Source organism: Odocoileus virginianus, chromosome 6 (genome assembly GCF_023699985.2).
Source record: "Odocoileus virginianus isolate 20LAN1187 ecotype Illinois chromosome 6, Ovbor_1.2, whole genome shotgun sequence".
Taxonomy (NCBI): domain Eukaryota; kingdom Metazoa; phylum Chordata; class Mammalia; order Artiodactyla; family Cervidae; genus Odocoileus; species Odocoileus virginianus.
The window spans coordinates 44,894,768-44,907,605 of record NC_069679.1 but is presented as its reverse complement, the minus strand read 5'-3'; the positions used below and the strand labels follow the sequence as shown (position 1 = coordinate 44,907,605).

The window sequence follows — 12,838 nt, the reverse complement described above, 5'->3', positions numbered from 1 at the left end:
GTGCTGACACTAATTTTACAGAAGGAAAATAAAAAACTAGTACATCAGAATGAAAATAGAGATGGTATCATGACAAATAGCATTCAATATTGAATGATCATTACTCAAAGTCTAATGATCATTACCCAAACAGAAATATTCTAAGAGAGCATCTGTTTCAATAATTTTACTCCCTTTATTTATTAAAAAAATTTACAAAGTTTGTCATCGATTATGGTGTTAGTTTAAACAAATACCTGTGAGCTCCTTGCCTTGAAACCAGTCTTAAAATAGGAGTTAAATGGCTGACTTGTAACTAGTCACCATCATTTCCAAGTTCTGTACAGTCAGGTAAGTCAGAAAAATAGTCTTTTTGAGTTTGTTTCATCATTTTAGTATGAGACCAATAACAAGACCACTATGTATTGCAGGTTTTTAAAAGATGAGTATCAAATGACAAAAGTATGTAAAAAGACTTTGTAAGGGTGTTAAACTTCAGACATTTTTATGGTGTGATGGACTCCCCACTGTTGTAATATGCAGTTAGAAGGTTTAATCTGGCACATAAATATGAGATAGCTGGTGTGAACTAAGGATGCCGTTTGGACCAAGGAACAGAGCAAAGCTAATTGGCTACACGGGAACTCAACCCATGTCCTTAGCCTCATTAACTGTGCTCTACTAAGCACACTGTTACTCACACAACCTACCTTTCACGAGCCTGGATTCATCTGGGCATTGATGACATAGAGATGAGTGATCCTGGTCTCGGTCCTCAAGGGACATTCTAGCATGCAGTGCCAGGCAGATGCATAAATAAAGAGGTAACGTACGTTATAATAAACTAATGCGGTAGTAGAGATTTATAAAAATGCTAAGAAGGCCCAGAGAAGAAAACCACCAACATTGACAAAGGAAGTATGGTATTTTCATCTTGTTATTGAATTTGTAGGACCCCAAATTTTTACATCTCAAAACACTTGCTGCTGCTGCTGCTAAGTCGCTTCAGTCGTGTCTGACTCTCTGCGACTCCTTAGATGGCAGGCTCCGCCGTCCCTGGGATTCTCCAGGCAAGAACACTGGAGTGGGCTGCCATTTCCTTCTCCAATGCGTGAAAGTGAAAAGTGAAAGTGAAGTCACTCAGTCGTGTCCGACTCTTCGAGACCCCATGGACTGCAGCCCACCAGGCTCCTCTGCCCATGGGATTTTCCAGGCAAGAGTACTGGAGTGTACTGTATTGGTCTTTATCTTTCTGGCTGATTCATGTCAATGTATGACAAAATCCACTTTACAATATTGTAATTAGCCTCCAACTAATAAAAATAAATGAAAAAGAAAAGAGTACTGGAGTGGGTTGCCATTGCCTTCTCCACTCAAAACACTTAAGTGCACTTAAATCTATATGTTAAATAATTTCCTCATTTGGAGACTTCAAAGAACATTTTCCTTTCTTTCTTCCCACTTTTCCTTTCCTCCCTCCATCCCTCTCTCTCTTCTTTTTCCTTAATTGTAAACATTTAATATATGACAGCGTCTATGGGTCAGAAATTCAGGAATATCTTAGCTGGGCGTTTCTGCCTTAGGGCTTCTCAGGTGGCTTCATTCAGCATGTCAGCAGGGCTGTAGTCATGTCAAAACTTGAATGTGGCTTTCAAGTTCAGCTTTCATAATGGCTTGTGCACATGACATTTGCAGGGGGTCTTGGCTCTTATCCAGCTGTTGGCATGAGACCTTAGTTCCTGGCCATGTTGACTTTCTCCTAGGGTGCTTGAGTGTTCTCATGACATGTTAGCTGGCTTCTCCCAGAGTGAGCAAGAGGGAGTGGGCGAAGGAAGGCTGTGGTACTCTGTGTGACCTAACCTCCAGAGTTATGCACTGATACTTCAGTTCTAAGGTACGGTTTTTAAGTGACCCATAATTTAATGGAAAAGTTCAAGAATAGAACTTAATGTGTGCTTTACTATCATGAAATCAACATTTTGATTCTGCAAATCAACTTAGTGTGTACTTTACTATCATGAAATCAACATTTTGCAAATCTTTGCAAGTTGCAATGGATGGGTTATTCCAAAATATTCGTTCCCCTATATATCATGCAGTTATACAGAACTAGAAACGTCAGCTTGCTATTTTAGGTGTAATCAAGTTTATGTCCTCAGGCATCTTGACAGGTCATCAGTGTTACCAGTTCATTTGAATTGATACAGAGAGCCAATAATTGGTCACAGTTTTGTGGGGTTTTTTTTTTTTTTTTAATATTGAGGTCCAGTGATTGGCTCCCAGTTCTCTGAAACAAAGAGTGAAGACTTCTGGAAAGCTGAAAGTACATTTCAGTTCACACAAGCTGATTTATGCTTTTTCAAGAATTCTTTTGTTGCTTAAAGCCAAATGCACTGGCAATAAGAGAATTATACAAAAATGGCCCTTTTAATCAATCTTTTTGGTTTAGTCAAGCTTTACTACCAATAAAAAATGACCGATGATCCAGACAGCTTGCTTTTCTCCCACCTGAGCCATAAATGAGACAAATGATCTGGCCTAGCTTATGACCTGGGATATGGGAGATGAATAGTACCCTTGAGGTTTTATCCATTCTGAAATTACAGCTGAAAGAATTAGAAGAAAATAATTTTATTGTCAATCTGTGATTAAGTTTTGGGACATTATATGTGGAGTTGTAGGTATATACATGGAAATCAATTGTTTACTCTCCTCTGTTGTTTACTGCCACTAATCCAAGAATTCCAAAAGCTCTTTGCAGAAACTAATGTGTCTTATTGATAAGCATATGCAGAACTCTAACTCAATGCTGCATTTATATCATAGTGATTATATATTATTTGAATCAGATACTCAGCAGGCGAAAACTACCCATCAAGTGCCAAGGAAATTCTCTTAGGGCATGTGGTGTCCTTTCAGGTCAATGAAGTCATCAAGGTCTGTCATTCTTTCCAGTTGTGACATATTTTACTAGCAACTGGTGTCCCTCAGATACATGATTCCTGCCACTTTCAGAGACGTAAACCATTTCTGTTTTGAAATATATAACCAGAATGTTGATGATTAAAGTTAAGCAATGCATTTATCAGCACACACACACACACACACTGGCTTTGGAGCATTCCTCTTAAAAACAGACCAACAATGATTAACCCTGTTCTTGTTTCCTCTATGAGTATATTTAAGTTAGCACAGTATTTTTCACACCTCTTTTCATTATACTATGTTATATGTTCCGAATACCACTCAGAGTTAAGATCCTCTTACTTGTATTTTCTTCTGTATGTTTAAACATTTAAACCACTGATGTGTGTGTGTGTGTGTGTGTGTGTGTGTGTGTGTGGGTACATATACATGTGGTCGCTCAATCATGTCTGATTCCATGGACTGTAGCCTGCCAGAGTCTTCTGTCCATGGGATTATCAAGGCAAGAATACTAGAGTGGGTTGCTATTTCCTCCTTCAGAGGATCTTCCCAACCCAGGGATTGAACCCTGTCTCTCTCATCTCCTGCACTGGCAGGCAGATTCCTTACCACTGACATTATATCCCAGTTTATTGAGGACTTATGTATATATTGCACTAGGCTGGGTGCTGGAGGCTCCCAGCTGGTGATTGCCTCAGCACTTTGTTCTGGGTAATGCACACCAGAAGAAGAAGAAAAAGGACTCTGTGAATAGGTGTTCTTTCCTCTATGTATTGAAGGACACTCTTCAAAACTGTGTATTGGCTAGCCTGAATTTTTCTGTATAAAAAGTCAGGTTTTGCCCTACAATCCACTTTCAGGTCTAAGAGTTTTCCTTTGCTACTGTTGAATGCTAACAGCCGGGGGCAGCAGAGCTTTGTCCTGGCAGCCACTCTGGTGGTGCTAAAGGTGGGGATCACACTGTCCCAGTGTTTGCCCCCTGATGCAGCTCCTTAGACTTTGAGCAGCTGCTTGAGTCCATTAACAGTCACTTAAGCAGCAGGTAGAGAAAGCTGTGCTGCTATGAATTAAAGGTGGGAGAACTGAGAGGTGGGAAGGACTTGGCTGCCAGCACCTGATACACACACACACACACACACACACACACACACACACACACGGTGTTAAATTTAGGGGCAGTTTTTTTTAAAACAATCATAGAGATATTATTTGGTTGTCATATACAGAAGATTGAATGGTTTTTGCCATAAGTTTTGCCAAAAATGTGATATCAAGCTTAACTGTTCGTTTTGCTAGCAGCTCTTCATTGTATAGCAAATATGTAGGCAAAGTAGTCATTTCTAAAGTTGGTCACTTTAGAATAACCATCCTTAATGGAATAGCTATCCTTAAATGCACTGAAAAGTGGCATACAGATCTGTGTTTGTGCTTCTTATATTGTTTGATCTCAGCTGATAGTTGAATGTTCAGTCCTGGAACCCATCCTTCTATTTTCTGAAAAGCTGAGAAAAGTAACTAGGAGAAAGCCAGCAGACCAGATGCCATCTAAAACCTACAAATTATTCCAGGACTTAAGCTTCTTGAAGTCTCTATATTAAGATCCAGTACTTTTTTTGTGTTTGTTTCAACAGGAGGGTTAGAGGATAGAAAATGCTTTATTGATAGAAAGTGGGAGCTGTTACTCCCCCCACCTCCTCCACTCCTCAAAACTAAAAAAGAAAGCAAGGCCATTCAGTTCCTTGCCAGATCTGTAAAAAGCTCTTATCAAATGGGAAGACATTATTTCTAAGTGAGAAGCAAAACCTCTGTATCACTCTAAGTTTTCTACCATTTCCCACTTTGATGTGTGTGTGTGCGTGTGTTTAATTCAGATTTTTGAGCAATCATCTTCAGATGGATTTCCACACATTAAAAAGAGGAAAACCACCTGAACTGAGATCTCAGCATCTCCTCCCTGTGAATAGGGGGTTCTGTTTAGCTGCTTCTTGGTGGCTAATTGGGAATTATACTGCGTGCAGTGTACTTATAATCCCAAGCAGAGCCAACTACATCTACACCAGTGATTACTACGCTATCTGTTACCAAATAGGCTGCAAACGCGGCCAGCCCAACCGACTGTAGGACTGGCTCCTAGGTCATCACTCAGCGATACCGAGAAAATCGGGCAGAGGAAGCGCCAGCGTTAGAGGCGTCTTCCCTGGAGATGAAGCTGCGCCCCACACAGCTAGCTGTCAGTGCGGTGGTGACGGTCACACCCGGCAGCGGCCGCAGCGCATCTCCGGAGAGCAGGGGCTGTGGCTCGGCCCAGAGGCGCTGCCGGGTGCAGCGGGCGCGGCGGCAGGAGGAGCCCAGGCGCTCTGGGTAGAGGAGCCTGGGGCTCGCAGCGTCGGTGCTGCATTCCCCAGAGCGGCCGAGGCAGCGCTGGGGAAGTTCCCAGCACGCACTCAGCCGCGCTGCTCCTCAGCCTCAGTTGTTGATGAGCCTGGGCGCGCCTCAACGCGCGGGGAGACAACCCCTTTGGCTTTCTTAGAGACAGAGATGAGAAATGAGCTGCCGAAGGAGTCTGGCAAGGAGGAGAGCGAAAGGCAGTTTGGTGCCAGCAGCTAAGTTGTAGCATTGCTTTGGAGGCTGCCCCGGGAGCACAAGAGAATTTGACAAGAACAGACACCGTCGCAGACCCCAGGCGTGCCTGATTGCACTTGAGTAGATCGCTGGGACGCAGCCTTCGCTCCAACTATCTGTGGCCGACTAAAGGGAAGGAGACTAGAAACGGGACTGCAAAGTGATATTCCTGAAAGGAAAACACAGGCACTGGAGAAGGAGGGGCGGGGGGACAGCCCAGCTGGCGTGTGCGTTTTTTTTTAAAGGAGAAACCCTCAGGTATGTTCTCTCTTTCTCCATCAGCGCTGCCTCATCTGCATGGGATTGTGTGTGTGTCTTTCCTGGTCCACTCTTGTTGTCTGCACTTTAGTTCACAACCAGGGGATTCTCCTAGTAGTAGATGAATTTATCAATGGTCAGCTCTCCTGTGTTTATAATACAGTTGGTTCTGTTGAGGATTATAGACTTCTTCAGCATTGCTTTATTTTAAATGCAGAATGATAAATGATTGCTTAGTTTCTGCTCAACTTTCAGGGGAAGATCTGCTCAGGGAAAAACAAAGCTGAGATAAAAGGCTAGGGCATTTTCTAAATCCTTGGGATTCAGGGGAAGGATGAGGGCTAAACAGTAAAGAAAAGTTGAGGGCTTCTAGGAAGGGGTTAAAAGCCAAGATGTTATAGACTAGCATTGTTGTCACCCAGGTGTTTTTCCAGCTCAGCATCCAGTCTGGAGCGAACTGAGCTTTACCAGTGGTTCTGCATTTCCAGCTCTTGATCAGTCCTTCAAGATAAAGATCCTGCAGATTGGCTTTCAAAAGATGAAATGCTCTAACTGTGTACTTGGTTCTGTGTTACAATTGTTCTACCCTGCCTAAGGAGGCAGTCTAAAAAAAAAAAATCATTTTGCTCCAACAGCTTGAGTAAACCCTAACTTCTGCAATTACATCATCTGTACACTTGTATAATAAAGAGAAAAACAGATTATGGTAACAATAGTTAATGTTGACTGCCGTTAGTACCTAGGCTGAGATGACAAAGCTCAAAGTCACTTTTCCTTATTAGGCTTTTAAAGGAAAAAAGGAAAGTGGTGGGTGGGTAGCGCACATAAAATGAGTTTTTGAAAATACCCTGTATTTCTTTAATAACCTAAGACTGTACGTTTATCTCATTTTTAATTAATAATAAATTCAATGCTTTAAAAATAATCCTGACATCTTTTATGCTTAAATATAGTATTACCATGAAAGAGGGTAAAATTAGTAGTACATTAAACATATATGTATTTTAATTCAATGAGCTTTACTAGAAGAGAGAAACAAGAGAATGATAAAGTTTGCTACTTTTTAATATATCAAAGTATTTTATTTTTAAGTGTTTTGTTAATACAGAGGCTCATGCCAAAGTGGTAGGGCACTGATTTTTAATTATTGGTCCTACTTTATTATGGTTTAAAAGTACAAATGAAATAGAAGTAAATGGGATTTAAATTACAATTTATGTATACTGTAAGGTAAATCACCACCCTGCTCTTTTAAAACTAAAACCTCATTTTTGCCAACCATCTGGAGTGCTGGTTCGGGCCACCTAGCAGAATGAGGAAATTAGTTGTTTCAAAATTCCACACATTACTATAATCAAAACATCAAACTATGGTAAGCAACTGCCATCAATTCCTGGGTCAGAGAAGTGATTTGGAAGGTGGACAAAGAGTTGAATTTATGAGTGGAAAAAATTGTGTATTTCTTCTATGTTGACATCTTATGGGGAATGTTATAATATCTATAGATGAAACTATAGCAGCAGTACAACAGTAGTTTTACTGAGTCCATTAAATGATTATTTTTCAAAGAAGTGAGTAAACCAAGCTAAGATAATTTAAAAGAATATTAGAACTCTCATTTACAAAGTTTCCTTTTCATACTACAATGGAGTTCTGTTGAAAAAATAATTTTTATGAATTATTTTTGTTGGAGGATAATTGCATTGCAATATTTTGCTGGTCTCTGCCACACATCAACATGAATCAGCCACAGGTATACATTTCTCTCCTTCCTTCTGAGCCTCCCTCTCATCTCCCAACCCATCCCATCCCTCTGGGTTTTGGAAGAGGATAAACAGGTATGGTTTATTTCCTAGTATTTGATTATTCATTGTTAGGCTTCCATTATAGAACGCGGTAACTTCTTCCAGAAATTGTCATCAACATGTGATTCAGTAAATCCATGCCTCCATGAAATATGAGGTAAACATGTTAGATAAGCCTAGAGAATCCACTTTTCATATCTCTATTATTAACAAATTACTTACATTTCTAGGCCATCTACCCCTTTCTGTGGTTGTTAGTCTTCAATAATGAAGTAAGTGTGTGATGCCTAGATCTACTTGTTTAAGAGCACATGGAACATTGTAAATAGATGGCAACTCTGGTGATTCCTCTTTCAAAGACAAATTGTATGAAGTATATGTGTGTGTGTGTGTATGTAGGGGTCAGTTGAGAAGGAAATAGCTTTTGTGTCTTTGATGATTTAGGATAAATCTGTGATTTTGAATATCTTTTTGCCAGTGCTCCATTTACTTTTTTTTTTTCCATTTATTTTTATTAGTTGGAGGCTAATTACTTTACAACATTGCAGTGGTTTTTGTCATACATTGAAATGAATTAGCCATGGATTTACATGTATTCCCCATCCCGGTCCCCCCTCCCACCTCCCTCTCCACCCGATCCCTCTGGGTCTTCCCAGTGCACCAGGCCCGAGCACTTGTCTCATGCACCCAACCTGGGCTGGTGACCTGCTCAGTTAACACAATGCACACATCCACCGTGAGCTCCCATGGGCATTCTGTTACCTCTGCGTTGTCTTCCACTTTTAATACCATCAATTTCTATTATTCCTTCTTTCCATTCCGTTCTGTCTACTATGGAAGAACTTCCTCTAGAATCTCTGAAATATGAGAATCATCTTCCCACCTGAAAAAAGAATTGTCTTTCAGCTAGAAATTTTGAGATTTTAGAAATGTATATGCCAAATTTATTTCTAAAACACACTTTTACAGGTGGAAACTCACTTTCTAACTGTATTATGACTTAAAACCTAATATCAACTTGCTTGAAACCATACATTTAAAACATCATTCAGCAACAATTTTAAGTTCAAGGCATTAACTTTGCATCTGTTTTTGTTGTTGCTGTTGTTACAAATCCTTCTGTCTCTTAAGTTTTCTGTGCTTGGATGGCTAAGCTCCAATTCCCTTCTAGCTTAAAAAAGGGGGGATTTATTAATAGCCCTCTCAGTCTGTAGCTTTTGAGCATGCAGAAGACTAAGCTCCCACTTCTGTAATCTCTATGGAGATAAGGATGCCACAGCAGTGCTTGCACCATTTGTCTTTGAAAGCATAGTTAGGAGGACAGGTGGCATTGTAGCCTGGAGATTGAAAGTCCTCCAGAGGAGAAGTAGAAATGAAGACACACAATTACTTCTCATTCTCTTGTGAAAATGATCCAAGAGGCATGTATATTTTGCATATCCTCATTACATTGTCTAGTTTGGCCTCAGCATATAGAAATTATTGTAATTTTGATATGGAAGACTATTTTGCATTATTGTGTCTATTTAGAGAATTAAGAAACTATTTTGTGGAAATAAATGTTGGTTAGCAAGATATAAACTCAATTTAAAAAATTATACTCAGGATTCTCAAAGTATTTAAAAAAGTGAAGTATAAAAAATGTAATCAGAGAAGATGGGTTTCTCTCTAAAATAGTTTGTCTCCCTTACACTTTCACAACCTCATCTTTGTCCTGTTTCTTTTCCCAACAGACAATCTCCATGGCCCAAGTCCTGTGTAAAACACCTTTTTTCCCCCTGAGTATTCTGGCTTTTGAATATTTGGGTGCAGTATGTCTTCTTGATAGACAAAAAGTGTTTTGGGTGGATATACTTTGTTTCACGTATTGTTCAAGTTGAAATAGCCTACTCTAGAAGTAACTTTCCCAGGCTTTTTATACTTAAGGAAGGGGAAGAAAAGAAAAAGAGTAAGCTAGGTGTAACTATTTCTATTGTATAGATGTTTCTGTTGTACGTGCCTGATGACTTAGGCATGATCACTAAGTTGGGTTTCTGAGACAGGACACTGTAAATTTGATCCTAGAAAAACTGAGGGAGAACAAACATGCTTTGAATCATGTCATTGTGCAGTGGTACGTAACTGAAAAATCTACCACTTGGTAAAAATTGCTAATCATATAGAGGACTGAAGCACACATTCTAATGAGAGTCCATTGCTTTTTGCTTTCTAGTAGAAAATACTGGAGTCAGTCAAATCCAAGTTCAGTCTCTAGCTGGCTGGGTAAACTCAGGCTATCATTTCCTAGTGTTGATTTCCTCCTCTGTAATGGAAGACTTATCTGATGCTCCTGGAGAATCAGTTCTCAGACTCTGAAATTCTATAAAATCTATGTAATGCAGACTCCATATGGTCAACTCCATTTGAAATGTGGCACCAGAATTACTTGACTCCAGTTCATTTTCCCCAAGGCTTATAAATATCATTTGCCTGCTTGATAAGCTGAAGAACCTGTACGGATCCTTTTTGCACTTTTAAGAAATCTGACAGCTTGTTTTCCTTCACACAACTAGGTTATGGTAAATATTGTTTTATTAATATTCCATATGACCTCATATTTTGTATAAGGCCCTATATTTGAGAGTCATAAAATATTTGCTGCAGCTTTGATAGATGCTGAAATCCTGCCACTTTAACAAGAAATATGGCATTTGGATACTTAGAATGATTTTGAATCATTCATAGAACAGTTTTGTTGAGAGGTTTTAAAAATAAAGTGAGTGCAAATACCCTACTTAGTCATTTGAATAGATTTACTGTCTTTCTAGCTGTCTTCTTCTGTATGTGCACACTCATGAGAACATGCTAGAAAAAAGGGGATTGAGGGGCTCTCTCATGGCTGAAGGCAGAGCATAGGAGATTTTATATTTCTGTCTTAATTTCCAAAAAGATTGATTGGCAAGAGGCAAAATATATAAATTAATTTCATATATGTAAAAATAAAAATTTAATTCTAGTTGCTTCTTAGAAAGTGATCGATAGGAAACCCAACAGAGTGTCACAATATTCTTAGACAATAGGTGAAGAACATTTTTTTGATATAGTGAGTGATAAAACATATAATGTTTGATGGATAAATACAACAAGTTACAGTAAACACATACATCGGTTGCTGGCTTCCTCCTCTTAGCCTTGAGTGGGAGCATTCTCTTGATCCTCTCTGTCTAGTCACTATTTTGGTGAGCTGAATTTATACCTCACTGAGGGGAATTACACTAAGGTGTTCCCACCAAAATTGAGAGATTCAGCTCTTCCAGTTTCTCCCAAATAGCTTCTTTTCCTGATTCCCTCAACCTCTCAGGCTCAAATCTCAAGTCATCATCACTGCCTTATACCCCCTCATGTCCTATATTCAGTTACTAATCACATGTTTTCTCTATATCATTTCTAGCCGTGTATTCTTTCCTCCCCTTGTTGGCACCACCTTAGTTCAAGTTCCTGTCACTTAACAATCAGAATATTGCACTAATCTTCCAATTGTTCTGTCATGAGCCTCTGCTCTGAGCATCTGTTCTGCATACTACTGCCAGATTCCTTGTCCTAAAAAATGCCTGGACTATGGCACATGTCACTTTCTGCTCAGAAACTTTCAAGGACATCACATTGTATATGAAATGAAACCTAAAGTATGTAGTGTGGAAAAAATACACCTTTAACAACCACATGCAGGAATGCCTTTTCAGCTTTACCTTTTAGTTCCCGATCAGTCTCTGCCCTAGATAAACAGATTACTAATTAGGAGATTGGGTTTAGCATATATACTATTGAAACTATGTATAAAGTAAATAACTGATGAGAACCTACTGTATAGTAGGGAACTCTACTCAATGCATTGTGGTGACCTAAATGGGGAGGGAATCCAAAAACGAAGGAGGATATGCTTATGTATAGCTGATTCACTTTGCAGTACAGTAGAAACACAACATTGTAAAACAACTATGTTTGAATAAAAATGAAAAAAAAAACAGATTGCTCACGGTTTCCAAATATTGAAATTTTATACAATTCCATAATACTAAGTTATTTGTATCATTCATTTACTAATACATCATATACTTTCTCATGAGATTTCACCTTTGGTCTTGACCTGTAGTTTAAACCTTTATTCTTGCACACAACTGGAAAAAAATTCTAGCAAGACTATAAACACATTAAGTGTGTAAACTTTGACAAATTACTTAAATTTCTGCTTCTTAACTTTGCAACCAGAAAATAATGGCACCTTAAAGTGTATTGCTTCATAGAGTTTTCAGGAAGATTAAATGAGATAATATAGATTAAGTGTCCAAAGAATACTGGCTATTCTCAATTGTAGTTATGTTCAGACTCCTAACTACCTTGTATATAAAATGTACATACTTAGTAAATTTGTTTGCTATTGTGCTTAATTTGAATTCTATAATATTATCAGTTACTAGAGGGAAAGACTAGTTAGGGGAGGCGAGAGGGTGGTATACAAAATAGAATATAACAACAACAGAAGACTAAAGTCAGAAGGAAAAATTCAAACTTCCACAGTGACTTAAGATAGTAATTTCCTAGCAGTTATATTTAGAGTAAACTAGAATGGCTTTGGATACTCCAGTTTTTTTAAATCAAGGGCCCTGAGATTCTAGCATTCTTTTGTGTATTTTCCATGATACCCAAAGGGAGCATATACTAATTATTTTCTGTGTTAGAGCAGATAGGGGTTTCATGAAGAGTCTAACACTGTAAAATGGTCCCAGGAACAAGAAGAGAGATCAGAATATGACTAGTGACCCTAATTTCTTCTCTTTGTTCAAAGGTCTGACTTTAGGAGGAACTCTGTAAATCTCTGGTGAATGTCAGGATCTTGTATCCTAGCAGCTCGTGAGCACAAGCACTGAAAAGCAGAAGACATGTAGCTTCAGGAGAAATGCAAGATGAACAGTTAAAACAGGGAGCTGCCTGCCTGACTTTATCTAGGCCAGAAGCATGTCATAGTATAGGTCTTTGTCAACTCCCTGTGATGTTTGTCTTCCTGTTCTTAATCAAGTGTTCAGAGACTAAGTACTACTATTTCAGTTTGATGTTTCTAGTCATAGTACTTTCCTCATTGTCTCTAGGTCCCATATCCTCCTTCACTTCCTTTTATCTTTTTTTTAAAGTTGGAGTATATTATAATGTGTTACTTTCTGCTGTACAGTGAAGTGAATCAGCTATATGTATACAGATATCATATATTAATG

General features: G+C 38.9%; 1 protein-coding gene across 3 annotated transcripts in view; it reads left to right on the top strand.

Annotated features, from left to right (window-relative positions):
- Window positions 1-4,895: 4,895 nt before the first annotated feature.
- Window positions 4,896-12,838, top strand: part of UNC13C (unc-13 homolog C) — a 655,668-nt gene continuing 647,725 nt past the window's right edge. For all 3 annotated transcript variants that reach the window (XM_070469257.1, XM_070469256.1, XM_070469255.1), the window contains exon 1: window positions 4,896-5,784. The gene's annotated coding sequence lies outside the window, so the exon portion shown is untranslated. The remainder of the gene's footprint in view (window positions 5,785-12,838) is intronic.